The following is a 27,360-nucleotide window of genomic DNA, read 5'->3' as shown; positions in this document are numbered from 1 at the left end:
CTGGGCCCTCCTCCAACCACAGCTTTGTTGGATAGGTTGCCAGCCATCTACCTTAAGCTAACTAAGGCTCTGATCCTGCAAAGATTTATGCAGCTGACTTCAGTGGGCCTATTCACAGTGCATAAATTTAGGCACTGACTTAAATCTTTGCAGGATTGAGGCCAATGATTTTCCAAGTGTGTTCTGCTGCATTATCTGTGTTATTTCAGGGGCATACACAGCAAATGTGGGCCTATATTTCAGATGTTCTGTTTGCTAATAAGTGAATTAAAATTTTTCAGAGCTTAATTATTTGGAAAATGATAAAAAGAGACCCAATTCTTCACATTGCACAATTACTTGTTTTTTTAGTTTTAGTCGAAGGCCTGGTTAATTTCACTGCAGTCAGAAATCATTTTTTAGGCTCAATCCTTCCTGTAAGGTGTGTGTTTCTGTGTACTCTGGCCATTCATAACTGTGCTTCTTCATACTGTGCCACTTCCATAAGATTCCGTACTCAGCTATGTTCTCTCACTGAACAGCCGTGCGCGGGAATCTGGTTCATTGTAAAATTCATTGGGAGAATGTATTATCAGGTTGGATTGATTCACTGCTGTTAGCACATTACCGCCTTTAGAAAAGGGTTCAGAGTAGCAGCCGTGTTAGTCTGTATTCACAAAAAGAAAAGGAGTACTTGTGGCACCTTAGAGACTAAATTTGTTAGTCTCTAAGGTGCCACAAGTACTCCTTTTCTTTTTTTAGAAAAGGGATAAGACTGCATTTAAAAAGAGCAGAGAAGAGATGGGAGTCCAATTTTATACTAGTACAAAGTGAGCAAACAATGGTGCAATCATTCTGACTAAATCAATGAAGCAGGATGTTGTACGAGAAGCACAGTACAGAGAGCTGGAGGATCTGCTGCTAAGGAGAACTTTTCCCACATGTAAGGGGTGTATTAAATCCATGGGGTCTAGTACAGCCTCAGGGTTGCAGTGGTGACTACGAAGTGACTCTGCAACAGCTCCACAGTTGGTGACTGGGTGCAGGGGAGAGAATTCCTTGCCCTAGTGCTCAACCCAGCTATTCAGCATGGGCCCTGGGGAGTCAACTTTGTCTGAGGGCACAACAGTTTAATTAGAATTAGTTTAAGAAATGCAACTAAGGCATGTACCGTCACGTCCCTGAGAAAATTCTCATTTTGCATGTATACTTTTGCACATCTCAGTCCCTATAGAATGCTTTAGGGCATGGAATGCCGTTGCAGATATGCTACGTACACCAGACCTGAAGAAGAGCTCTGTGTAAGCTTGAAAGCTTGTCTCTCTCACCAACAGAAGTTGGTTCAATGAAAGATATTGCCTCATCCACCTTGTAACTTGGTTTACAGTTAGTTTCACAATAAGTAGTCTCGTTTCTTATTGCAAGAGAGATGATTAGCAACATTCAAGTAACCAAGTCTAGATAGTGAATAGCGTCAGATGTGTCATAGCGGAAAGCTGAGATGCCACTGGCAAATGATCAAAGCAGGCACCGATTTACAAAGTGGTCCACAGTTTGTGACTGGTGCTCAAACTCACATTGTGCATTGTCTGCCATCTTCCAGAGATATAAAAGATGCCAGCATCTGCCATGCAATGTTCTCAAATGGTTCAATGTGGACTATTGTTTCCTAAATAATTTGAAGCCTGGAAGTTCTTCTGTGGGGTGGGCAATCAAGTATTTGTGAGGGACATTAGCATTATCCCAGTATTCTTTCCATTGTGCCTCAGGATTGAATGAGGATGCTTTGAGAGCTTTAGCCTGATTCCAGAAAGGCTTGTGAGATTTCAGGCATGTCTTTGGAAAGTTCTGGAGGTGCTCATGAATTGGTAAAGTTTAAGTTGGCCATGGTTCAATTATGCTGATAAGATGTATGAATGTGTCTCTGGATTTGGAGTAGGTGTACATAAGCCACGGTGGGAAACAATTGAATGGCTGTTGAGATTAATGTTCCAGTTATGATTCCCCTTGCAGCAGCAAATTGCATAACGAAAGATTCACTGAGGCAAGGTAGCAATTTTCATGTGGTGCTCCTGTTACATGTTATTGATTAACACAATAAATAATCAAAAGGCTACTGGACATTGATTTGTCAATGTGAGATTTGTTAAGAGTCCTTGTCTGAGAAAGCACAGACAAACCATAGGATCAACTCTATGTATATATCAACTTAATGTGGAAGGTTTGTCGCATGCTAAGTATGACTGTCTTTCAAGAGTTCTCAAGGTGAACAACCTTTGCTCTGCAAAGTACAAAATGTATGGCTATGAATTTGTTGTCACCATGCATGACACAATGCACACCAGGCACAGTCTTACAGATGTCTCAGTCCTGGAGGAATCCAGGACCATGGGAATCTCTTCACAATAAATGAGACCAGGCACAACTGGTGCCTAATGGAGCAACCCTCTATAGATGAACTGCACTGACTACACAGGTGCTCATATAATTTGACATGCCTTCAAGGTGTCCATAAATTGCAGTGTGCAGCTGTAGTAGGTACACAATGACTTAGTAAGAGCTCTGAAACTATATTGGGTTATGCTATGTTTGTACTTATGGCCAAATCTTGGTCCTATTCAGTCAATGACAAAAACTCCCATATGAACTACAATTGGGCCAGGATTTAGCTCTCTCTGTGTGTGTGTGTGTGTGTGTGTGAGAGAGAGAGAGAGAAAGCTGTGTGCAATGAGATCATGAACCTAAGGATCTGCCCACATAGATCTCTTTGCAGGATCAGGCCACAGTTTTGATATGTCTATGAGAAGCTTAAGGATTATCTGCTCATCATTACTTACTTTATTTTGTCTAAACTGAATTCTATTACCAATTGGCCAAATGTAAAAATGTCACAGCTTTGCAGAGGAGGTAAACATTATTTCTGACATACATACAAATTCAGACTAAGCTCTAGGAAGTGGGAGGGGCGGGGAGAAAGGAAAAAGCAAAACCCTATCAGGAATGGCACAGCTTACCAATGAAGCAATCAATTTATCAGGAGCAAATGCAAACCCATTGTGACTCATGTTTATAGTGGTGAGAAGAACAAAGTCCCAAAGCTGCTCTTTCCAAAACCATGTCTGCTTAATTCAGTTACTTTATAACTTCAGATTATATAGATCCCACCCCCACCCCCACCCCATCATTGGTGTTTGTTTAGAAGAGTGCAGAGAAACTGAGCAGTGCCGTGTGTGAAGAGACTGACGCTCCTAACTGATGGAATAAATTTAGAAAGGAGGAAGACAAATAGACAAAAACCGTCTAGGCTAAAGAGAGGGCAGGAAATAGAGAAAAGTCAGTGTGATTAGAATAAGTAATAAAGAGGTGCCTCTGAGAACAACACATCAAGATGATGGGTAAGCACAGGCACAAAGAAATAGTAAAGTTTGAGGAGAATAGAATACAATATCTCTGGAAGAGCTTTACAGCTGCTTTCCAAACACCTTGCCTAGCATAGTCTGTGAACTGGGCCCAATACCTCCATGTCCTCCTGCTGTGGCAGTGCAGATCTGCACTTTTATCAGGGGAGAAGGTTATATTAGATATCTGGTGTATAAGTCCCATATCACAGAATCATAGAGAAAAGATCAGTTAGCTATTTTGCCAACCACTGTGTTGTGGATCAGGATTTAGGTGGTCAGACCTAGAGATCAGGGCAGTGATGGTCAGGCCTAGTAGTCGGAGCTGGGGGGGTCAGAGTTGGAGACAGAGTCAGGTGTCAAGCCAAGGGTCAGAGTCAGTCAGTCAGCCAGCCATGGGAACTGGGAACAAGGCAGGGCTCAGGAGCCAAGTGAGAAAGCAGGGTTTGATGTAGCATTCAGATAAGGATTCACCTAGCTGCTCAGATAACTTTCTGTGCCTCTTTCTGGTTTAAATAGAGCGTCTGAGCCAATCAGAGAGGCTGGACATCTCTTCCAATCAGCAACTTTGTGAGCAGTGCCTGTGGTGATCTTGGGTCCACCAGCCCACCCTCCCTGCTGGTACCAGTGAGCTGTCAAGTGGTGGTTGTGGTTTGAGGACTGCCGAGGGACCAGGGTTTGAAATCGATGATCCCTCACATGCTGTGGGATCATCGGTCTCAAACCACTGGTACCTCACATGCTGTGGGATTCTCTCTTAGTGGTTAAGTATGGTTTTTCCACAGTCTATCAGGGAAAACTTCCCGACAGTGGAATCTGCATTCAGCCTGAAGTTTTGCTTTTAAAATTTCATCCTTTTACAGCTAATACTGTCTCATACCACCTTAAATTATTTTCCTCTGTGTGTTTAAACCCTTCAGATGCTAGAATGGGTTATCGTGTCTCCTACACCCGTGTCCTATAATTGTCATTCAGCCAAGCTCTACGTATTTAAACCTATTTTAAAATTTCTCCCTGTGTTCTAATTTTGGAACTATATTGGTCAAATGAATCAGACACATAAAGATAAAGTTTTTAAAAGGCAGGTTGGTCTTCAGGGTCTTTCCAAGACTGGAGAATATAAGCAAAGCATCTAAGTTTTCAGTGAGCAAATTGTGTGTTAGGACAGCCATCTGCACTTTACCCTTGGAGCACCACTAACGGCTTTCTTTTCTTTTCTTTTCTTTTCTTTTCTTTTCTTTTCTTTTCTTTTCTTTTCTTTTCTTTTCTTTTCTTTTCTTTTCAACACAAGAACTTTATATGATATTGCAACACATCTAGTCTCTAAGGGTACACCTACACTGCGATAAAAGTGGCTGGCCCAGGTCAGCTGACTTGAGCTCATGGCGTTTGGGCTGCAGGGCTATAGAATTGCAGAGTACACACTGATCTCAGGCACAGAGATTTTCAGAGCCTGGCTACAGCCCAAGTCTATTTCCACTGTACCTTTTAGCCCCACAGCCTGAGCCCTGTGAGCCTAAGTCAACTGATACGGGCTCTGAGATGTGGGGCTGCTGCTTTTTTAATCGCAGTGTAGATATACCCCAAGTGACCAGTACAACAACTCTGTGCTTCATACTTCTGCTGACAATGAGATAATAGCTGAGTGGCTTTCAGCTTCCATTATTCTGTATAGCTTTTAGGGCCACAGAAAACAACACAGGTGTCTCCTACAGAAATACCCAGCCTTCTTAGCTATCTACAATAATAGACAAATACATCTGGAACAAAATTTGGATACAATGGCCTGCAATCTTTTTGGTTTATGTGGCTTGATGTATGTGATGTGTGTTGTACCAGTTCTGCGTTAGGTCTCCAAATATTTTTTCTTGGAGAAACATGTGCCAATGTGCTGCACTCTTTCCACAAATAAATGTAATTCAGCAACATCCACCTAAGGCTTTGCAGCTTAAGCCTTACAGCTTGCTTTATAACAGACAAGCAAACATGGTGCAATGTGTTTTTAATTCTCTTTGGTGTTAAGGTTGTATTTTTCTGTAGCAAGTGGATCAGGTTGAAATACATGTAATGTTATGTCTAAACATAAACTCTGAAGATACAATATGGTCATCTGCTCTCCCCATCCCTCTTCAGATACTGCTGTCACTGTCTATAAAAAAGTCTTCTGTTCCCCCACTTAAAAAATATGTAAAATATCACTTTATTTAAGACTCAAGTCCAATATGAATATGGACTCCATTCATCCTTAGGTCACTGGGTTAAAGTAATCTTAAATTAGAAGCAGTGTTGCCTGTGGATTGATAACAGGAATGGGAGTCAGGAGAGCAGAGTTGTGTTCTTGGCTTTGCCACTGACTGTCTTTGGGACCTTGAGCAAGTCACTTCACCTCTCTGTGTCTCTGTTTTCCCTCCTGCCCTTTTTCTGTCTTGTCTATTTAGGTTAGAAGCTCCTTAGGGCAGGGATTCTCTGTCTCTCAAACACATAGAATCATAGAATCATAGAATATCAGGGTTGGAAGGGACCCCAGAAGGTCATCTAGTCCAACCCCCTGCTCAAAGCAGGACCAAGTCCCAGTTAAATCATCCTAGCCAGGGCTTTGTCAAGCCTGACCTTAAAAACCTCTAAGGAAGGAGATTCTACCACCTCCCTAGGTAACGCATTCCAGTGTTTCACCACCCTCTTAGTGAAAAAGTTTTTCCTAATATCCAATCTAAACCTCCCCCATTGCAACTTGAGACCATTACTCCTCGTTCTGTCATCTGCTACCATTGAGAACAGTCTAGAGCCATCCTCTTTGAAACCCCCTTTCAGGTAGTTGAAAGCAGCTATCAAATCCCCCCTCATTCTTCTCTTCTGCAGACTAAACAATCCCAGCTCCCTCAGCCTCTCCTCATAAGTCATGTGCTCTAGACCCCTAATCATTTTTGTTGCCCTTCGCTGTACTCTTTCCAATTTATCCACATCCTTCTTGTAGTGTGGGGCCCAAAACTGGACACAGTACTCCAGATGAGGCCTCACCAGTGTCGAATAGAGGGGAACGATCACGTCCCTCGATCTGCTCGCTATGCCCCTACTTATACATCCCAAAATGCCATTGGCCTTCTTGGCAACAAGGGCACACTGCTGACTCATATCCAGCTTCTCGTCCACTGTCACCCCTAGGTCCTTTTCCGCAGAACTGCTGCCGAGCCATTCGGTCCCTAGTCTGTAGCGGTGCATTGGATTCTTCCATCCTAAGTGCAGGACCCTGCACTTATCCTTATTGAACCTCATTAGATTTCTTTTGGCCCAATCCTCCAATTTGTCTAGGTCCTTCTGTATCCTATCCCTCCCCTCCAGCGTATCTACCACTCCTCCCAGTTTAGTATCATCCGCAAATTTGCTGAGAGTGCAATCCACACCATCCTCCAGATCATTTATGAAGATATTGAACAAAACGGGCCCCAGGACCGACCCCTGGGGCACTCCACTTGACACCGGCTGCCAACTAGACATGGAGCCATTGATCACTACCCGTTGAGCCCGACAATCTAGCCAGCTTTCTACCCACCTTATAGTGCATTCATCCGGCCCATACTTCCTTAACTTGCTGACAAGAATGCTGTGGGAGACCGTGTCAAAAGCTTTGCTAAAGTCAAGAAACAATACATCCACTGCTTTCCCTTCATCCACAGAACCAGTAATCTCATCATAAAAGGCGATTAGATTAGTCAGGCATGACCTTCCCTTGGTGAATCCATGCTGACTGTTCCTGATCACTTTCCTCTCCTCTAAGTGCTTCAGGATTGATTCTTTGAGGACCTGCTCCATGATTTTTCCAGGGACTGAGGTGAGGCTGACTGGCCTGTAGTTCCCAGGATCCTCCTTCTTCCCTTTTTTAAAGATGGGCACTACATAAGCCTTTTTCCAGTCATCCGGGACTTCCCCCGTTCGCCACGAGTTTTCAAAGATAATGGCCAAGGGCTCTGCAATCACAGCCGCCAATTCCTTCAGCACTCTCGGATGCAATTCGTCCGGCCCCATGGACTTGTGCACGTCCATGGACTTGTGCACGTCTTGTGCACATGTTAGTATAGCACCTAGCACAATGGGGTCATGATCATGATTGGGGATGATTGGTGCTCCTATAATACTTTGCAACTTTGCAGCACCTGATAGTGATTTGGTGATGGGAAATGATTTGGTGGCTCAGTCCAATTGTTAGTGAAGAGGTGTCCAGGTCCTAAAAACACCCACCACATACACACTTGCCAGTAATTTTGTTGACAGCAAAGATGCCAAAGTCTGAATGGTCACAAAGACTGACCTATCCTCTAGTCCTTGGGGGTTAGGGTAGGAGGGGTGTTCCTCAGGGTCAGGGTTATGGCACGTTGTTGGAGAGGTATGGGGAAGCTTTGCATGCTTCCTTGAATAAATAGCAGGCCTGTACATCCAGCAGTTTTCCTAGGCATTAAAAAAAATCACTTTAGAAATGAATGGCCCAAGTCTCCCATGACCAAGAAGGCTTGCGCCTCCTTCTGAGAAGGTTCCAACAAAGGGGTAAAATATGTGATCTGTGTCTTTCTCTAATACCTTGCAATTAAAAACTATATCTCGCCCTCCTCTCCCTGTCCATGGGGTTAACAGGCTGACTAAAAGCTTTCTGCCACCCAAAATTATTTTTTAGGTTTGTTTGTTTTTTAATGAAGCATTAAGTACCCTTTGGAATCAATCAGCGGGTTGTAAAATTTAGCAGATGTTGCAGCCAAGCCACTTGAGGGAGATTCAGATCAGTACTGGAAAGGTGCACTTTCAGGAGTAATGCTACATTATGAGTTCATACACTTGATATCTTGCACTGGGGCTTGTGAGACAGGCACCCTTTATTTATTTATTTATTTATTATTTTAATCACTTTTTCTGGGTGCTGCATCTGCAGTGTTCTCTTCCCAAATGTAATATATCTTCTTGGAGGAACAGAAGCAAATATTTATCTTTTGCAAAAATGTATATGAAGTTTTCTGTCTAAAATAAAACCCCCAAACCCTGATCTTTTAAAAGCCCTCTGTTCTATATATAAATGTTGAGAATATGGTCTGATGTCTGAATTCTCTTTGATGCAAAGCTTTTGTGTTAGCAATTGAATCAGTTTGATAGACATTTTAATACTGTATTTCAAACATAAACTATGAAAGGCAGGAAATTATGTTTTCTCAAATGTTCAGCTTGCCAACAGACACCCCTCCGACTTGGCAGCTAGGTGAAGGTTTTGTGTATGACAGAGAATATATACTGAAAGCAAATAAAATAATGGATTCCGTGCTCTAAACCTAACATATAGGGGCAAATTGATCCCTCTTGCAACTTCATTGATTCAGATGGAGGAATAGCAAGGGTGCATTTGGGCCATAATTCCACATATGGTTAACATATGGAGTCTGGAGCTGAGATTATGTTTTTTTAGGTAATTGTGATCAGACTTGATTGGAGCCTTCAGTCTGAGAACAGCGTCGCAAGCATTTAGAAGACTGTGTGAAAACATAGCTATGTGTTGTTCTTACGCACATAAAAATAATGGTTGTGATGTATTGAAAACTGTGTTAAAATTACAAATGATCACTTTAAGGGGCTTCCTGGTCCTGTTTTCAGGTTAGGGGGCCCTGCAGGAAAGCATGCAATATGGGCCTTAAACAATCAGCTTGTAAAGGGACATCCTATAGCAAGATGGGATGAGTTGTACCTCTCGGTCTTCAGGGAGCAGCCTGCTTTGTCTCTCTTTGTTTTTAATTTTTGTGTATCAAGGATTTGGATTTTAAGAAATAAAGTAGTGTCATGTTGCAACCTTCCAAAAAGATTAAAAACATAAAATACTCTAACTTCTCTGTGTGGTATGCTGAACTTAATTTATGGAAGGAGTAATGGTTTTCTCCTTTTTTTAAATTATTCTTCAAAGCATCCTGGAAGTGGGGAACAAGCAGACAAATATAAGTCAATTACTGCCTTTGTAGCTGACTGTGTTCTATGGTAATAGATGGGAGAGAGAGGTGTTTTCAATCCAGAGTCAAAGGATTCCATCAGGGAAAACATAACCTTTGAGCATGGCGAGCGAACCTTTAAAAGTTTTTATCCACTGCATAATAGTCAAAGCATGTACTGTACAGAGAGAGTACACTGATGGCAATTCTGCCAGGTCAGGAACATCCTTTGTTTGGGAATAAAAAAGACAAATTACTGGGATTTGTTTCTGATCCTTTCAATAGGTTTGTAAGAATGAACGACCTTACCTTTGTCTCTTTTGGTGTTTATGGTGTTAACGTCCTTTGTATTTCTTGAACCTGTGCATTAGTTGTGAAAGCTGTTATATAAAGGAACTGAATTGTGTGTATCCAAGCAGAGGAGTTCTTCTGGTACTCCAGTGTGGACAAAGGTACTGGTCTGCAGCAAGGATTGGGGTAAATCCTCTCCATACTTTGGGCCTATGTCACTACACAGAGGGGCAGCTGCACCCCCAGAGTGGTAAAGAAGCCATCTGAATAGGGATCTGTGCTAAGTTCTAAATCAATATCCAGTGCTGAGGATGTTAGAACATCTTATGATATGAGTAGAGAGAAGGAGGAGTAACCAGAACCACCTATCCTTTAAATTCTGGGGAGGGGAAAGGGATTGGATTCAAACCTCTGCAGGTAAGTCCAATTTGGTTTTGGTTCCAGATCAGAGCTATTTTTTGGCTTCCATTAGGATGTGGAAAGTGGAAATCTCCTGAGTTCAGAACAGCTTGTGAGAATTGGGTATTTTCAATCCTGACCCTTCCCCTGGTTCTGCCTCAAACCTTTATTCCAAACAGAAATCTGACCTAGATCCAGACCCAAACTTCACTGGCTCAGCCCATCTGTAAATATAGCAGTATCCTCTTGTGAGAAGCGTGCAGTGAGGCTAGGATGGGGGAGAACTTGAGGAAAACCTGCTTGGCAAGCAAACCTACTTACCTAAATAAAATAAAATGACTACAAATTGATGAAGCATATGCATCTGGGTGATTAATGGAGCCAGTGGGGAAAGTGCTGTTTTCCGTTTTTTTGTACTCCCTTCTCCTCTCCTCTTCATTTCTAGTTATATTGCTAATATATCACATCTGGCTCTCTTTGCCCCGCGCCCAAAAACAATATTCAGCACAAAATCAAGACTCACTAATTCATTTTCACTGAGTTGAGAAGTTTCAGACAGAAGTTGCAGAGAAACTCTGTCCCCATCCCTCTGAACTAATAATTTAATAAACTGTTAAATCTGGCTTGTGCAAGCCAAGAAGTGGCAGTGTGCTTGGTGGGGTCAGGGTAAGAAAGGTCATGAGGAGACAGCTGCCAATACATGGGATACAATCCAAAGAGCTTGTTGGAAGCCCTACTGAGCTGGCTGTAAAGGCAGGGTGTCTGCAGAACTTATAACATTTACAGGGGAGAAGGAAGACCGATGATCCCTGTCAGGGATGCTGTGCTAAGAATAATGGAAGGAATGCTCTCCAAGGGACAGGCAGAAAATTAGATGGAGTTGTCTTCCTGGAAGACAAGACACAAGATATGACTGAGATTGGATCTGAGGTCAGTGGGCAAGGCTCCATTGATGATGGTGCATTATTGGCACTAGTGACATTGCTTCACATGATATCTCACAGATTATAGACAACTTCAGGGAACCTGGAAGAGTGCTGAAGGAGAGAAATATTAAGTAATCTTCTTGGAGATTTGTTCTGTTCCGTAAGAGAAGAGATACAGAAGGTGGAAGATTCTGGAAGTGAACCACTGGCTAGGTAAGTAGTGTAAGGTAAAGGGTTTTTGTTCTGTGCAACATTTAGTCCACCTTCTATGGGGAGTGGAGCTGTAGTTTGGATGGGATCCATCTCAGTAGAACAGGAACTGATCTTCTAGGGCTATACTAGTAAGGAGGTTGTTAAACTAACAACAAAATGAGAGGTGAAAGGGGGGAACAAATGAGCACTCATTTAGCACAAAATCAAGATGTTGTGAACAAAATGTAATCAAGGCACCAAGGGAGATGAAGAGAAGAAATTCGTTAATTGCCTATATACCAATGCTAAGAGATTGAATTTATGTTAATAAATTAGCCATTTCAGTTCCTCTTGTTTAATTATTCAAACTGGTTGATATAACTGAAAGGAAGATTAGCACAATTGGAACGCTAAAATCACTGGTTATAACCTAGTTAGAAAGGCGAGGTGCACTCTCAAAAATGTCATTACCTATTTTTGAGTTACTGACTGTTCAGAAGTAAATGTTCTTGAGTGCTTGTGGATCAACTGTTCTAACAGATAAAGCACGATATGGGATCTTAGCTGATGTCTGCTATAAAATGCCAAATCACACTAGAGAACAGGTTGGTTGACTCCTTAACTACCTATAATGTATAGGGGGATAAAAACTCCATTATCACGGGGGACATCAATCTGTGTGACATACTGGAAGTTTCATGCTGTCAGTACTAAAACATCATAGGAATTTCTAAAAAAAAAAAAAAAGTCTAGATGACAATTTCCTAACTCAAGAAGTGTTGCATACATCGTAGGACAATTCTGCATTAGATTTTGTCTTAATAGAACTGATCACAGGACTAAAAATTGGTGATAGCTTATATGATCATGACTTGGTCATATTTGTTATGTGCAAACATCATAAAGTCCAAACCAGTTAAATAAATATTAATATAAACTAAAACATATAAAATATATACTTGGTGCTTTAAAAGGGTCAGTTTCACAAAGATGAAAACAATTGTCAGACAAATCAGCTGAGCAAAAGCATTTAAACAAAAAATTATGAATGATAATTGGGAGCTGTCTAAGAACATTTTACTAGAGGACCAAAAAGCCACAATTGAGAAAGAAGGCTACACTACTAAAAAACCAGCCTGGCTTAAAGGGGAAGAAAAAGCTGCTATACTGTATTATCAAATGTTCTGGGGAGTCACGGCAGGGCCCAGGGCCAGCCCCCCATTGCGGGGGTGGAGAGGGAGAACCACCCAGCGCCACTCTGCCCTCAGCCCCAACTACAGCTCCGTCCATGGCCTCGGCCCCTGTCTCCCAGTCTTGACCATGCTGCAGCTCTGCTTTCAACTCCGGCTGAGGCTTTGCTACCAGCCGCAGCCCCAGCCGAAGCTCTGGCCCCCAGCCACGGCCCCCGACTCTGGCCATGGCCCAGGGCCACCAGCGGTTCTGCTCCCAGCTCTGGCTCCTGCGCCACTCCTGGCCCCAGCTCCCCACCATGGCTCCCGGAAGGCACAGAAAGATTCCATTACAGGTAAAGGGTGTGGGGCATGTTTGGGGACTACTGATATAATGTATAGAAATAGGGTGGGGGAAGGAAGTTGATAGGAATAAATATAAATAAGAAGTTAGGAATGCTAAGGGAAGCAGGACACAAGGAGAAATCTATGGCCAGTAAAGTTTATGGCCATAAGGAGTTTAAATATATGGGAACAAAAGGAACCTAAACAATGGTATTAGTTCACTACTAGACGGAAATTACAGAATTGTCAATAATAATGCAGAAAAAGGAGAATTGAGCAATAAATGCTTCTGTTCTGTATTTTGGGGAAAAAGCTAGATGTATTAATCTCATATGATAATGATAAAATATTTTCTATTTCAACAGTAATTGAGGAATTTAAAAGGTAGCTACTAAAGTTAGATCAAGAGGTCAGATAATTTAAATCTAAGACATTTAAAAGAGCTGGCTGAGGAGCTCTCTGAACCATTAATGTTGATTTTCAATAAGTCTGGGGAAATTCCAAAGGACTAAAAAAAAAGCTAATGTTGTGCCAGTATTTACAAAGGGTAGAAGAGGATGATCAGGCATTAATCAGTCTGACATCAGTCCCAGGAATAATAATTGAACAGCTAATATGGGACTTAATTATATTACTCTCCTTTAATTGTTTATTAATCAATATCGGTCAACATGAATTTATGGAGAGTAGATCTTGTCAGACTAATTTGACATTTTTTTTTGAGATTACAAGTTTGGTTGATAAAGGAAATAGTGTTGGTGTAAGAGACTTCTATAAGGCATTTGACTTGGTAACTTGGTCCTGCGGAGATCAGTTATTGGCCCTATTCTTGTAACATTTTTAATGGTGACCTGGAAGAAAATGAAATTATTAATAAAATTTGCAGATGACGTAGATTAGGGGAGTGGTAAATAATGGAGAAAACATGTCACTGATCCAGAGCAATCTGGATTACTTGATAAACTGGGTACTAGTAAACAAAATGTGCTTTAATACGGCAAAATGTAAAGTCATAAGTCTAGGAACAAAGAATGTAGACCATAGTTACAGGCTGGAGGATTCTATCCAGGGAAGCAGTGACTTGAAAATAAGTTTGGTGTCACAGTGAATAATCAGCTGAAGATAAGCTCCCAGAAAAGTTCTGTGGCCAAAAGGGCTAGTGTGATCTTTGTATGTATAAACATGAATATCGTGTAGGGAGGTTATATTTAGAGGCAGTTGAAAGTTTTCTACTAGAACAGTTTTCCTTTGGAAAATGCTGATTTAAAGAAATGTGAATGTTTTAGTGGAACTGAGGCAGGCAGAAAGGCTGCTGGCGTGCCTGGCTCCTTGGATGTGCCTGCCTGGCTTCCATGCTGTCTGGACTGCCCAACTCTCCATTGGCCCTCCAGGTCGGCTTCCTGGGTGGCCAGCTCCCTGGGTTGTTCACTTCCCTGACAGCCTGGCCAGATTTCCTGGGTGCAGCTTGGCTGCTTGCCAGGCAGACTGTCCAGGTCCCTGGGGAGCGGGTCCAGAAATGTTCAAATATTTGTTTCAGTTCTTCAAAATTTGAAGGTGGATTTTTTTGAAAATTATTTTCTGTGGACTATTTCACATTTCCAGTTGTATTGTTCCAGTTTAGAATGAAGATGTTTTCTGCAGGACTGAAATTCTGTTTCCCACACAGCTTTAGTAATATTACCTACATCTTGGGTGCTGGTGCGACTGTTAGTGGAATACTGTATCCTGTTCTGGTGTCCAGAGTTCAAGAAAGATGTTGAAAAACTGGAGAGCATTCAGAGAAGAGCCACAAGAACGACTGGATTAATACTAAACATGCCTTGTAGCAAGAGACTGAAGGTGCAAGTCATTTTGCTTATCAAAGAGATAGTTAAGGGATGACTTGATGACATTTCACATGGTGAGCAGAAATTTGATAGCAGAGAGCCCTTCAGTCTTGCACACAATGGACAACCAGATCCAATGGCTGGAAGTTGAAGCTGGACAAATGTAGACTAGAAATGAGGTGGATGCTTTTTATATGGAGGGTAATTGACAATTTGTACAATTTACTTCTCCATTGCTGGAAATTTTAAAATGACGATTAGCTCTTTTTCTAATCTTTTTCTACTGGACGTGACCCAGTAATAAATTCAGAGAAGTCCTAAGACCTCTGTTATGAAGGAGCTCAGACCAGATGATCATAATGGTCCATTGGCCTTAAAATCTACGAATCAGACATATTCCAATAAGAAGGCTCATTCAATAGGGAGAGATTGCTAGGACTATTTTTATTTTGGGTGCAAGAGACAGTCGCTGAGAGTGAGTTAATACTAGAGAGAAAGGGACAGTGTAGATACAAACACTCTTCTTGAGACATTTAATGCAAGCACATTTAACAATCGTACAAAAGAAATAAGATGGAGGGAATCTGAAGAGTATGTTCTAATGCTGTTGTATATTTATTTAATCCTTTAGGGACAAATTCTGAAATCAGATCCACCAGTAATTGACTTTAGTTGATTACACCATTGGAACTGAGAGCAGATAATGAGAGTAGACTTGCTCATGCTGAGGAATAGAGTCTTGGAGTGCATTCAGACTCTGAATCCGCAATGTTCTGGGTATGATGGATGGCGCACAAGCACACACCGCTACTGTCTGGATAGGCAAGATATATTTTACCTTTGTATTCTAGTAGTGACAATACTGATGATAGGCAAGAATATCTGCAGTGACATTTTATCAGTGGTTCAGAAAGTTCCCAAAGCAGTATTTGCATTCCCCAGTCATTTCAGGAAAACACGTGACCATGTAACAGACTCCAGTCCATTAATGTCTATATTTCTATCAACATTTCTGAAGGGAAAGAGAGACATGACCATAATCATCTAGTAAGGGTGACTGACAGGCTACTTGGCTTGTCTTTCAAGGTGAAACCCTGGCCCCGTTGAAGCCTAGGACAAAACTCCTATTGACTTCAGCAAGACCAGGATTTTATTCAGAATTTTTCAAATGACAGGACTGCCTTGGCTTGAATGTATGAAGCATGGAGTTAGGGAGAAGACATTCTCTTGACCTGTGCACTGTCCTCAGAACTTGTGGTTGAAACTTATATTTAGGCTGTTGACAGGGGAAGTGTGTAAACTGATATAATCTTGCACATGTGTATGTTGTACATTATATACAGTGATGGCACCTGAAATGCCTAGAGTTCCTGTGGCAGACAATGCATTGCAATATGATCCTTGCAGTATTCTGCAGGCTGTTCACATCCTATAAGAGAGACAAGTGGGTGAGGTAATAGCTTTTATTGCACTTCTGTTGACCAAGCTTAACTTCTGTTGACCAAGCGTTCAAGCCCCACAGAGCTCTTCTTCCCCAGACTTGAAAAAGAAGAGCTCTGTGTAGCTTGAGAGCTTGTCTCTCTCACCAACAGAAGTTGGTCCAGTAAAAGATATTACCTCATCCATCTTTTCTCTCCAGTATCATGTTACTGTCAGGGCTACAGCTACACTGTATACACATGTCCTGTGTGACTAATCACTTTATAGGCTTGTGATAAATAAAGTGGGGGGGATAGCTCCCTTTGAGGGTGTGAAGTTATTGACTTGAACTGGGACTGTACAGAACATTGTTGCAACCAAGGCCCTGTAGTGGCACCAAATCTTGTATAAAGGGGGTTAAATAAGGTGTCTAAGACAATGTTATGGTTTGCTCGTTATGATTATGCCATCTGTATATATTATCATTTTTGTATTTAATGATATAAGTATTGGCTGTATACTGTCTGTATTTCAAACTTGTGTTATGCTTCTGGGTGACACCCCAGATAAGTTGGTGTCAGCTCTGCCTAGCCTGCTTGATGGCCCATTAAGGACCACCAACTATACAATTGACCCATTGAGAGAAGGCAGATACACCTTGTGACTCAGCAAAGGTATGCAGGGACATGCCTATGGACAGAACTCTCAGGTTTTTCCATGCCATGTGATGGACAGCTTGTCTTTGGAACAAAGAAATTAAGACCACATGGTAAGAGAATATAAAAAGCTGCTGCAGCTCCTCCATCTTGTCGTCAATCCTGCTTCTTACCTGTGGAGGGACTTTGTTTCAAATGGAAGCTCTACACAAAGGACTTGAATGATCCATCCCAGCTGTGGATGTACTCCAGAGACTTGATTTGAACCTGCAGTTTATTCCATCATTGCTACAAGCCTGAACCAAGAACTTTGCCATTATTGTATGTAATTGATTCCATTTAACCAATTCTAGTTCTCATCTATATCTTTTTCCTTTTATGAATAAACCTTTAGATTTTAGATTCTAAAGGATTGGCAACAGCGTGATTTGTGGGTAAGATCTGATTTGTATATTGACCTGGATCTGAGGCTTGGTCCTTTGGGATCAAGAGAACCTTTTTTTTTTTTACTGGGGTATTGGTTTTCATAACCATTTGTCCCCATAACAAGTGGCACTGGTGGTGATACTAGGAAACTGGAGTGTCTAAGGGAATTGCTTGTATGACTTGTGGTTAGCCAGTGGGGTGAGACCAAAGTCTGCTCTGTTTGGCTGGTTTGATTTACCTTAGAGGTGGAAAAACCCCAGCCTTGGACTGTAAACTGCCTTGCTTGAAGCAATTTGTCCTGAATTGGCACTCTTAATTGGGTCCCGCCAGAACCTGCATCGTTACGGATGGACACCCAGCCAGTTAGCTGTAAAATTCCTCTTGGTAGCTGTTCTTTACTTGCTTTACCTGTAAAGGGTTAAAAAGTCCTCCAGATAAAGGGAGAAAAAAAAGTGGGCACCTGACCAAAAGAGCCAATGGGAAGGTAGAACTTTTTAAAATAGGGAAAAAAAATTTTCTCTTTGTCTGTTGGGCTCTGGGCTGGAGGGACATGGAGTAGCAATACTATAAGCAGGAATGTTGTCTAAGGTTTGAACCAGGTATCAAAAAGTACCTAGAAGAATGACAGGTTTCAGAGTAGCAGCCGTGTTAGTCTGTATTCGCAAAAAGAAAAGGAGTACTTGTGGCACCTTAGAGACTAACAAATTTATTTGAGCATAAGCTTTCGTGAGCTACAGCTCACTTCGGATGAATGCATCTGATGAAGTGAGCTGTAGCTCACGAAAGCTTATGCTCAAATAAATTTGTTAGTCTCTAAGGTGCCACAAGTACTCCTTTTCTTTTTACCTAGAAGAAATTATTTGTATAGAAAATGTTTAGTGAGACACAATCAGGTTTATTTCTTATTTTGGCTTGTGGTTCTCCTCTGTGCTAACCCCTGATGCTTTTGTTTGCTTGTAACCTTCAAGATGAACCCCCAAGAAAGCTAGTTTGGGTGTTTAATTTTTGGAATTCCTCTTTTAAAATCTAGCAAAAGCCTAAGTTCCACATGTATTTTCTTTCTTTTTGTTTTAATAACATTTACCTTTTTAAGAACAGGATTGGATTTTTGGTGTTCTAAGAGGTTTGTGCATGTTGTTTGATTAGCTGGTAGCACAGCTAATTTCCTTTGTTTTCTTTCTCAGCTCTTCCTGTGTCTGTGTGTGTGTGTGTGTGCGAAAGGGTTTGAGGGTACCCCCCCCCCGGGAGGAATTTCCAAGTGTTTCTTCCTGGGGCCAAAGGTTTTGTGTTTTTTTTGCATTTGTGTGGCGGCAGTGGTTACCAAGCCAAGGTCAGAGAAAAGCTGTAACCTTGGGAGTTTAATACAAGCCAGAAGTGGCAAGTATTAGTTTTTAGAATCCTTGGGGGCCCCTATCTTCTGCACTAGAAGTGCCAGAGTTGGGGTTTCAGTCTTGACAAAGCTCTTCCCAAAAGAATCATAAAAGCTAAGTTGGTGAATGAGCAAATTCCTGTTGGGGCAATATTCCTAGATGTTGGGCCATTGATTACACACACAGAGCATAATTTATTGTCTCATAAACTCTACTTCTGACTTTTATTTCTGGCAACGGGTGGCTGTTTGTCATAGTCAAGAAGTTAATTGTTATAGTGCAGATAATTAGTAACACTATCTGAAAAACAGTAGATTTATGACCCACACTTTCATTATCTTACTGTGGGAAATACAAGGTACCTCCTTTAAATGGTTACAGTTGCAGGAAAAATACTGCATAGAAGCTGCTTGGTTCTTCAAGTTGTAAATGGATGGATATTTATCTTTACAGTATGGTATTAATGTAAAAAACAGGACAGGTTAATGGCAAGAGGCAAGAGTCACAGATAGGTCAAGATCCAGACAAATGGAAATTACTTGACTTCCATGTTCCTCAGTCACCTGTGCTGTAAAACCAGCTCAATGATAGGAACTTTACTGAAAATGAAGATGTATATATTCTGGATAAAGAAATAAAAAATGTCAGAGGCCCTATCTGAGGTTCCCAGGAAAAGAGAGCATGTATTCTCAGGGTGGTACACTTCATAAGGATTAATGAAAACTAATAACTTCCAGAAAAAATAGGTGGATATCCTGGGTGCTGTACAGTATGCAGGAGGAATTGCCTTTAAAGTTAAGAATGTGATTCAGTTTCCATGGCCATTCCCTTCTTGTTTCAGAGTAGCAGCCATGTTAGTCTGTATTTGCAAAAAGAAAAGGAGTACTTGTGGCACCTTAGAGACTAACAAATTTATTTGAGCATAAGCATTCGTGAGCTACAGCTCACTTCATCGGATGCATTTGGTGGAAAATACAGTGGGGAGATTTATATACACACACAGAGAACATGAAACAATGGGTTTTATCATACACACTGTAAGGAGAGTGATGATAAAACCCATTGTTTCATGTTCTCTGTGTGTGTATATAAATCTCCCCACTGTATTTTCCACCAAATGCATCCGATGAAGTGAGCTGTAGCTCATGAAAGCTTATGCTCAAATAAATTCATTAGTTTCTAAGGTGCCACAAGTACTCCTTTTCTTTTTGAGAATACAGACTAACATGGCTGCTACTCTGAAACCTGTCAATTGATGACAGGCTCTGTATTGCATTCTCGATCTCCTGAACCATCCATCCCCCTTCTCCTGTTATTGTAATGTACAGGAAATGATATTAGGCTAAATTTTTGTGTCTAGCTTTGTCACAATATGACTACCTGAAATGACAGCCAGATTTTTAAGAAGGTCTTTTAAAACCGTTGCTTCTAAAACAGAATGAGCCAAATTTATCCCTGGTTTAACTCCATTGACTTCCATTGAGTTATACCACAGATGAATTTGGCTCATTCTCTTAGAAGCAACAATTTTAACAGGCTTCTTTTAAGGTACTCAGACTGTGCTACCAGTTTAACTTTGAACTGCTAATCTAGCAATGTGTTTACTGGGTCATTAGTAATGGATAGCATCAGCCACTTTTATTTAATATTTATAGATTGTTTTCTACCTCTCTTTGGCTCAAGCTAGGAGTTCACTTAAACACTGTTTTCACTAATGCTTCATTGCCGGGGGATTTGTGATGAACATAGTTTACCAATCTGCATTTGTATATAAGCCTTCCTAATGAATTGGACCCTTGAAATGCAGTACTACTTCTGCTTGTAAGAAGCAATAGTAGAGAATCTTGAACCACGCTTATTTAGTTTGCAATAAGTATCTAATTATTTCCCTTAAGAATAGCTGTGAAGTGTCTAAGTGAGTCATGAATCCCTTTTTGGAGGTGCGGGTGAAGTGTGCACATTTTCTGAACAGTATACAGTTGTTCAGGTTTTCTGCCCTGCATAATTTGAACATAGTGAGCCAAATTTTTCCATGAAGTAACTTTATACATGCCAGTAGGATTGGAAGATTGTGAATGTTGGAAATGGCAAATTTCTCATTCTTTTCCAAAACATAGGGGATCTTATACAGACTGGAGATTGACTAACAACCACCATTTCCTAAGTAACAAATTCATTATAGAAACAAGCATGAGAAACAGTCAAGGAGCTGGTCAAAGATCTAGTCGAATGGCCCTTCTTGGACACACAGACTACAGGAATGGTACAACCACCTCTACACTGGTACCTTCTTAGTACAACTACCAACCCCCAAAACTCTTATGCTGAGACTTCTAAAGCCACCTACAGGATTTAAACATCCAACTTCCAATACCACTAATGACTTTGAACATCTCAGCCGTAGTATGTTTCTATACAGTGTGTGTAGCCAATACCATGCATATGTAAAGCATGGACATGTGTGTTAAGGGCTGTTATAAAGAGGACTGTGATCAATGTCTGCTGAAAGAAAAGGAGTACTTGTGGCACCTTAGAGACTAACACATTTATTTATTTATTTATTTGATGCTCAAATAAATGTGTTAGTCTCTAAGGTGCCACAAGTACTCCTTTTCTTTTTGCGAATACAGACTAACACGGCTGCTACTCTGAAAAATGTCTGCTGAAAGTAGGATAAGAAGTAATGGGCTTAATCTGCAGCAAGGGAGATTTGGGTTAGTTATTGGGAAAAACTTTCTAACTATAAGGACAGGTAAGCACTGGAATAGGCTTCCAAGGGAGGTTGTGGAATCCCCATCATTAGAGGCTTATAAGAACAGGTTGTACAAACTCCTGTCAGAATAGTCTAGATATGATTGATCCTGCCTCAACACAGGAAGCTGGACTTGATGACTTTTTAAGTCCCTTGAAGTTCTGCATTTCTACGATTCTGTGACATACAGTCTTGATAATTACTTATTCCATGAAAAATCAGGATATTTGGAAGCAAAAAAAAAAAACCTCATGCCCCAAAGCCTGATGTTTTGGTAAAATGTCTTTCAACAGCAATTCATCTGTTCTTTCATGAGTGATTTTTCTGGTAGTAATTCCTCCTAGAATGGCATTTTATTTTGTGCTAAGGGAGTGCATGAAATCATCTGACATAATAAAGACCCACCAGGAGCAGAAATCACCAGTAAAATTTTCAAATGCAGAAGTTTCTTCTTACCAGATATTTCATTTTATTTACAGTGCCTATTATAGACTATCTTTATAAGGGAGCCTTTATGGGCATTTTTCTGCTAACCCAGTGAAGGTGGAATATAATTGTAGTCTTGGAAATACTGATTATATTAAAGGCCCTGGTAGATCTTTTTCAAACCCAGCTGAAATATTGAACCTAACAAGATTCAAAAAAGGTATTGAATATATACATGGATATTAAGAATAGCCAAAATTATCATAATTTCTGATGACAAATTTTGGAAGAGATATTAAAAGTTGTGCTTCAGGATTTAAGGTAATCTCAAACTATTATAGATGAGGATTAGACATATGTGGTAGTTCTTACTCTGCCCTGTGAAGTGCCTGGTTCTTGCCACTGTCAAAAACAGGACATTGGACCAGATGGACCTTGGGTCTGATCCAGTCTGACAATTCATATATCCAGTATATACAATATACTGAACCCCAACTGGCAATAAAGCTGAGTTAGATGATGAAGAATGGAATAGTGTCATGTTTAGCCAAGGAAATATAATAATGGTCCTTGTGATGGTGGGAGAGATTCCCCACCCAGTCCAAAGTTACATATCTTCACAATGGGGAAAACAAGATTAGTCCAAAACACTGCTGAGTCACAGATGACAAAATGTTCATTGTGGCAGTTGCACCATGTGATGTAGCATCCAGTGTTGTCTAGAAAGAGGGGGTTTGTATAGAGCAAATGGAGAAGGAAAGGAAACTGATGACTTTGATTTCAGCTGTCGTTAGTTCCAGGGCGTTTCTAGGAGGGCTGTGACAGATCCTGATGGGATGATGTCAAAGCGAGGTGCTGGGCCACATCGATCACAGAGATTTTTTATCTTTATTATAAAAGTGTCCTGATGCCACATCCCTTGAAACGTATTTCCATTTCACTGATTCCAGCAATAGACAAAAAACACATTGTAGCAGTTATCCCTCTGACAGTGGTTTTTTAGGTTATTGTTTTGGCCTGAATGTATTTCTGTTGATTCTCTTCAGATGGCCAGTCAGTCTAATTGAATTTCTTATGTCTATTTCTTTTGCCAATACCATGGTGGAAGAGCACAGTTTTATGACTCCCTCCCAGGAGCTTTTTGCTGCAAGTCTTGCACAGACTGTGATTCGTGGGCTCTGTGAAAATGGATCTTTGCTCCTGTCCTTTCTGAAGTGGTCTGTCTCATAGCACTGTAAAAAGTATATAAAGAATTAAACATCTCCAGCATGACGCTTTCCTGCCTTTTAGGAATACAAAATTGGCTGTGATGGGGTACAGTACAGTCACTGTGTACATGGGAACCTATTTCCCAACCGGCAAAGAACAAAGCTGAATATTATCTTTGAGAAACTAAATTGTGCAGCAACCCAGAAGCTAGATATTAAGTGATTACACAGGGGACAGAAAAAATTACCTGGACGAAGAATAGAGCAAAGCTGAACATACCTTCCTTGCTGTGGTGATTGACAGCCCCAGAGTTCGAAGTTTTCTATTTATCTGCAGAGCATGGGGAATGGTAGTACAAATTTCCACCATACCATCTATCCAAAGTGCCTCACCACTGACCTGTGTAGACCACCTTGAAGGGTCAGAGGGTAGTTCAGTATTCATGTCTAATCACTGCTTTAGCTCTCTTATGACACTGCCACCCAGGGTGCCTATTAGTGCCACTAGAGATTTGGATACCTGTTCACTAGGTAAATTGATTGTTCTTATTTATGTTCATTTGAGCTATGAAAGAGAGAGGTATTATTACACAGACCCTTGAACTCTCACTATCATTCGGGGCCAGATTTGAAAGGGTAACCTGTAGAGGACTGTCGTCTTTCATCAGTTCCCCCAAGCCATCCAGTTCTCTTGCTATCTGCACCTTTGAACATATGCATTAAGATCCAGATAGCAAATAACTGGTCTCAGAACAGCTTGCGAAACAGGAATTTTAAATGTATCTGGAATGGAAAATGTGGCATTCTGGAATCTAGCTTATCTGAATGTGCAGTAAACACATCACATGCTTTAAGCAGCTCCTAGCGCTCAAAAGGCCATGTTGCAAAACAAGCCAGCTGAATTTGTCCTAAATTGAAATGCAGGCAGCCTTTCTGCAATCTTTCCTTCATAATGTGTTTTAATCAAGTCACACTGTGGTGAGTTTGTGTTCTTCACCGTTGATCCTAGCCAGAAATCTATCATCTGATTCCGAATTTTTTTATATATATAAATAGAAACAATTTAATACTTTATACAAAAGTTGTGCTCACCATCTAACTTGAATTTCATGTGAAATGTGTTTTCTATGCACGTTGACTGGAAGTGCTTAAATGAAAACTGCAGGAATGATTAAATCTGTATTATCATGATCACGCTGCATGTGCGTTAGTCATGATAATTTCTCAACACAAGCAAGCCAATTAATGAAGCATTTTCTCTTACTTTCTCCATAGCATAATCCCATTAGTTAAACATGGCACACAAACAGAAGCAAGTCATATGCACTGGTAAAAACAATTAGTGCAGCAGCCATTTTGATTGAACTAGAATTACCATGAAATAGGAGTCAAGTCCACAGTGATTTCTGACCTTCTGTTATGACTGACCTGATGTTTATGCCCACAGTTTATTGTGGATGCAATAAATCTGAATATAGAAGTGGAAGTCACATTAAGGCCCAGTTACCCCTGAAAACTGGGCACTGACACAGGTGAAATCCAACGAAAACTGGCTTGTTTGATTCATGGGGCAATAAATACATCAAAATATCAATGTAAAGAGATGGCTGAAAATCTATTGGTAACAAACGGTTTATAGAGGTCATAACTCACAAAGGCCTGATCATTTAGTCATTGAGAGAGAATACATAAGCTGTTCAGGGAGGCAGAAGGTTTGATCCACCGGGGAGCATCCTAGCCTGAGTCTTCCAACAAAGGGATATCATTTTTAAAATTAATTTCTTCTCTGTTTCCTCTTTGTACACATTACAGTGAGAAATAACATTTTCAACATTACCTAGGCCCTATGTTCTGAGTGTATTTCCAAACAAACATACAGGGAGCAGTTGGTTTCAATCCCACTGTCATGGAGTTGGTCTCCCAATGTGTGTCTTTTTGGTGTGACTGGGTCCTGGACTCACTAGCCTTGGGTCCTCCGTGTGGAGGCAGTTGACAGCATGGGTCCAGCTGTGGGACACTGAGCTTTCTGACTGAATCCCATTGGAGTGCACCCCATCTGGGGCTGTCAAAGATCCAAAGGGAAAAGAAACACACGTGAACTAACGCAAGCCTGCAGCCAGCCTTGTTTCCTTCAGACAGCCTCTGTCAGGCTGTGTCCTGGTCAGCGTCCACAGGTGAATCACTGGTAATAGCCCTGAAGTAACTGTTCTGCATGAGGTCCAACTTCCCCTAGGGAGGGGGGATCTGACAGGCAGCTGTCCTTCAAGTGGTTCCTGCTCTGAGTCTCTGCTAAACCCTCACCAGGAACTACGGACTGAAGATCTGCTCTCCTCTCAAGTCTGCCTACAGCTTTGAGCTGGGCTTCTCCCCTTTGGATCCTCCCTTCAGGTCTGATGTTCCTTGCAGAAGTGGCAGGGATCATCAAACACAAAGCAGTTCATGAACCTGAGCCCGACCAATGTGGGGTTTGTACATCCCATCACACATACATATAAGCATTTTCCTTGACTTGGACAGCCAAAACCAGGCTTAATTTAATGTCTCTGCTTTCGATTTGGAATGCAACTGCAGAAAATGAGGTAACCCGTTGTGACATTGTTACTGGTACATCCAGTCTTTCAGTTTAACAGGCATTTATCAGTCCTATGGAAACCATAAAGCTAACTGATATATTGCTGCTGAGCTAAAGGTCAGAAATTAAGGCTGAGGGATTAGGCATAGAAAAATTATGGTAAATAAAAGCAGCACTGACAGCAAGGGGAAATGAATCATTTCACAAAGCCGAGATTGCTTAAAACTCTTGCATAGGACCCAGGGAGCAGAGACATGGAATTACAATGGGACTTATTTTATGCTAATTCAAAATTACAGTTCGAAGTCCTGGCAATTGTTGATAAGAATAAGATTAGCAAGAATCACTTCTACATGAATGCATTCAAAACAGGCGTAGAATAGCGAAAGGAGGAGGACACCAGTTCAGCATGTAGGACAACAGCCTTTTTTCATGTCAGTTACTTTGCTACATGATCTTTGGGCTTAGCGATTTAGTTTCAAACAGGGAACCAGTTTGTCTGGTATTTCACAGGCCTATTAGAACCCTATTCACTAGATAATACACAACCTTTAAGATAAGCCAGAGGACAGTTTGGAAATTCATTTTTCAGAAAAAATTTACCATCAATATTCCTGGATTTCTTAAGCAAAGGTGTATATGCGAAATATTTTCCTTTAATTCAACTGGTAATTCCTGATGTGACTAGCTCATTTCATATACCTTTGAGACTAAATAGTAAATTTAGCCAAGTTAAGCTTATGCTTGGGCAGCAGATTTAAAAAAAAATAATTTCCAATGCAATGCCTCCAAAATTGCTTGACTGTAAATGCAACAATTTTGCCTTTTCTGCAAGTTTCATGTTTTTATGACTCCCAGTGGTTCAATGAGTCTGAAGCTTTTGTATTAGTATTGGAAATGTGATTCCCTGGGGAAAATTTCTAGTTTATCTCTACGTGTGACTTCTAAGCCAAAATCCTAGCAGAGAAGATAACATCTCAAGATTTTATATAATAGCCCTGCTTATTATATTTTGGGAGGTATTGTGCTAAAAAGGTTGTGGTAAAGATATAATACTTCTATAAATAATTGTTTTTGACACAGTTTCTAATACTGTATTCTTTTAATCTTGCTCTCTGGTTCTAGTCCACTATGGGCGTTAAGGGATTTGCTCCTGCCCTTAGGATCACAATATGCATCACTGCATAATTTTGTAAAAAGAAAAGGAGTACTTGTGGCACCTTAGAGACTAACAAATTTATTTGAGCATAAGCTTTTCTTATTGCGAATATAGACTAACACGGCTGCTACTCTGAAACCTGCATAATTTTGTATATCAAGTACTGGGCTTGCAGGCACACAGTACCTTAGGGTTTGTCTACACTTGCAGTTTTTGCGTTGTACGTTTCACTGGTGATAGGGAACCGGTGAAAGCAAAGCGCTGGTTTGTGTACTCACTTAATTCCTCAGGCGTCGGAGTGCTTACATTAGCAGCACTTCCATCGCTATTGACAGAGGCGCTGAAGGGCAGCTATCTCACAGTGCAGCTCTCTCGATAGGTCTTGTGGGAAGGGAGGGGTGAGCAGAAGGCATTCTGGGTCTCTGCTCAGTACCCCCTGATGCACTGCTTCATGTCCCAGCAGCCCTATTACTTCCTTATTTCTTTTGCGGCATTTTTTTAACACTCCTTGCTGTCTGGCTGCTTTCCTCGCCACATCTACAAGCAGGAATGGATCCTGCACTGCAATCCTCTACTCTGATAACTGTCACTAGCACATCACGCGTGGCAGTGCAGCTGTTCTTAAACTTGCAAAGAGAACTGCAGTCGGAGATGCCTGATGAGCTGCCTGAAATGGAAATAAGTAACATTTGTTTGCTTTTGGCATTAACTGAGGAGCTGTGCACTGTACAATGGCTTTTTTGGGCTAGGGAAACTAGCTCTGAGTGGTGAGATCGTATCTTTATGCATGTCTGGGATGACAATCAGTGGCTTCAAAAATTTCAGATGCGGAAAGCCACCTTTATGTCGCAAGGACACCAAACTGAGAGAGAAGCATGTAGAGAAGCATGTGG

The sequence above is a fragment of the Dermochelys coriacea genome, chromosome 8 (assembly GCF_009764565.3).
Source record: "Dermochelys coriacea isolate rDerCor1 chromosome 8, rDerCor1.pri.v4, whole genome shotgun sequence".
Taxonomy (NCBI): domain Eukaryota; kingdom Metazoa; phylum Chordata; order Testudines; family Dermochelyidae; genus Dermochelys; species Dermochelys coriacea.
This window is presented reverse-complemented; position numbering follows the sequence as displayed.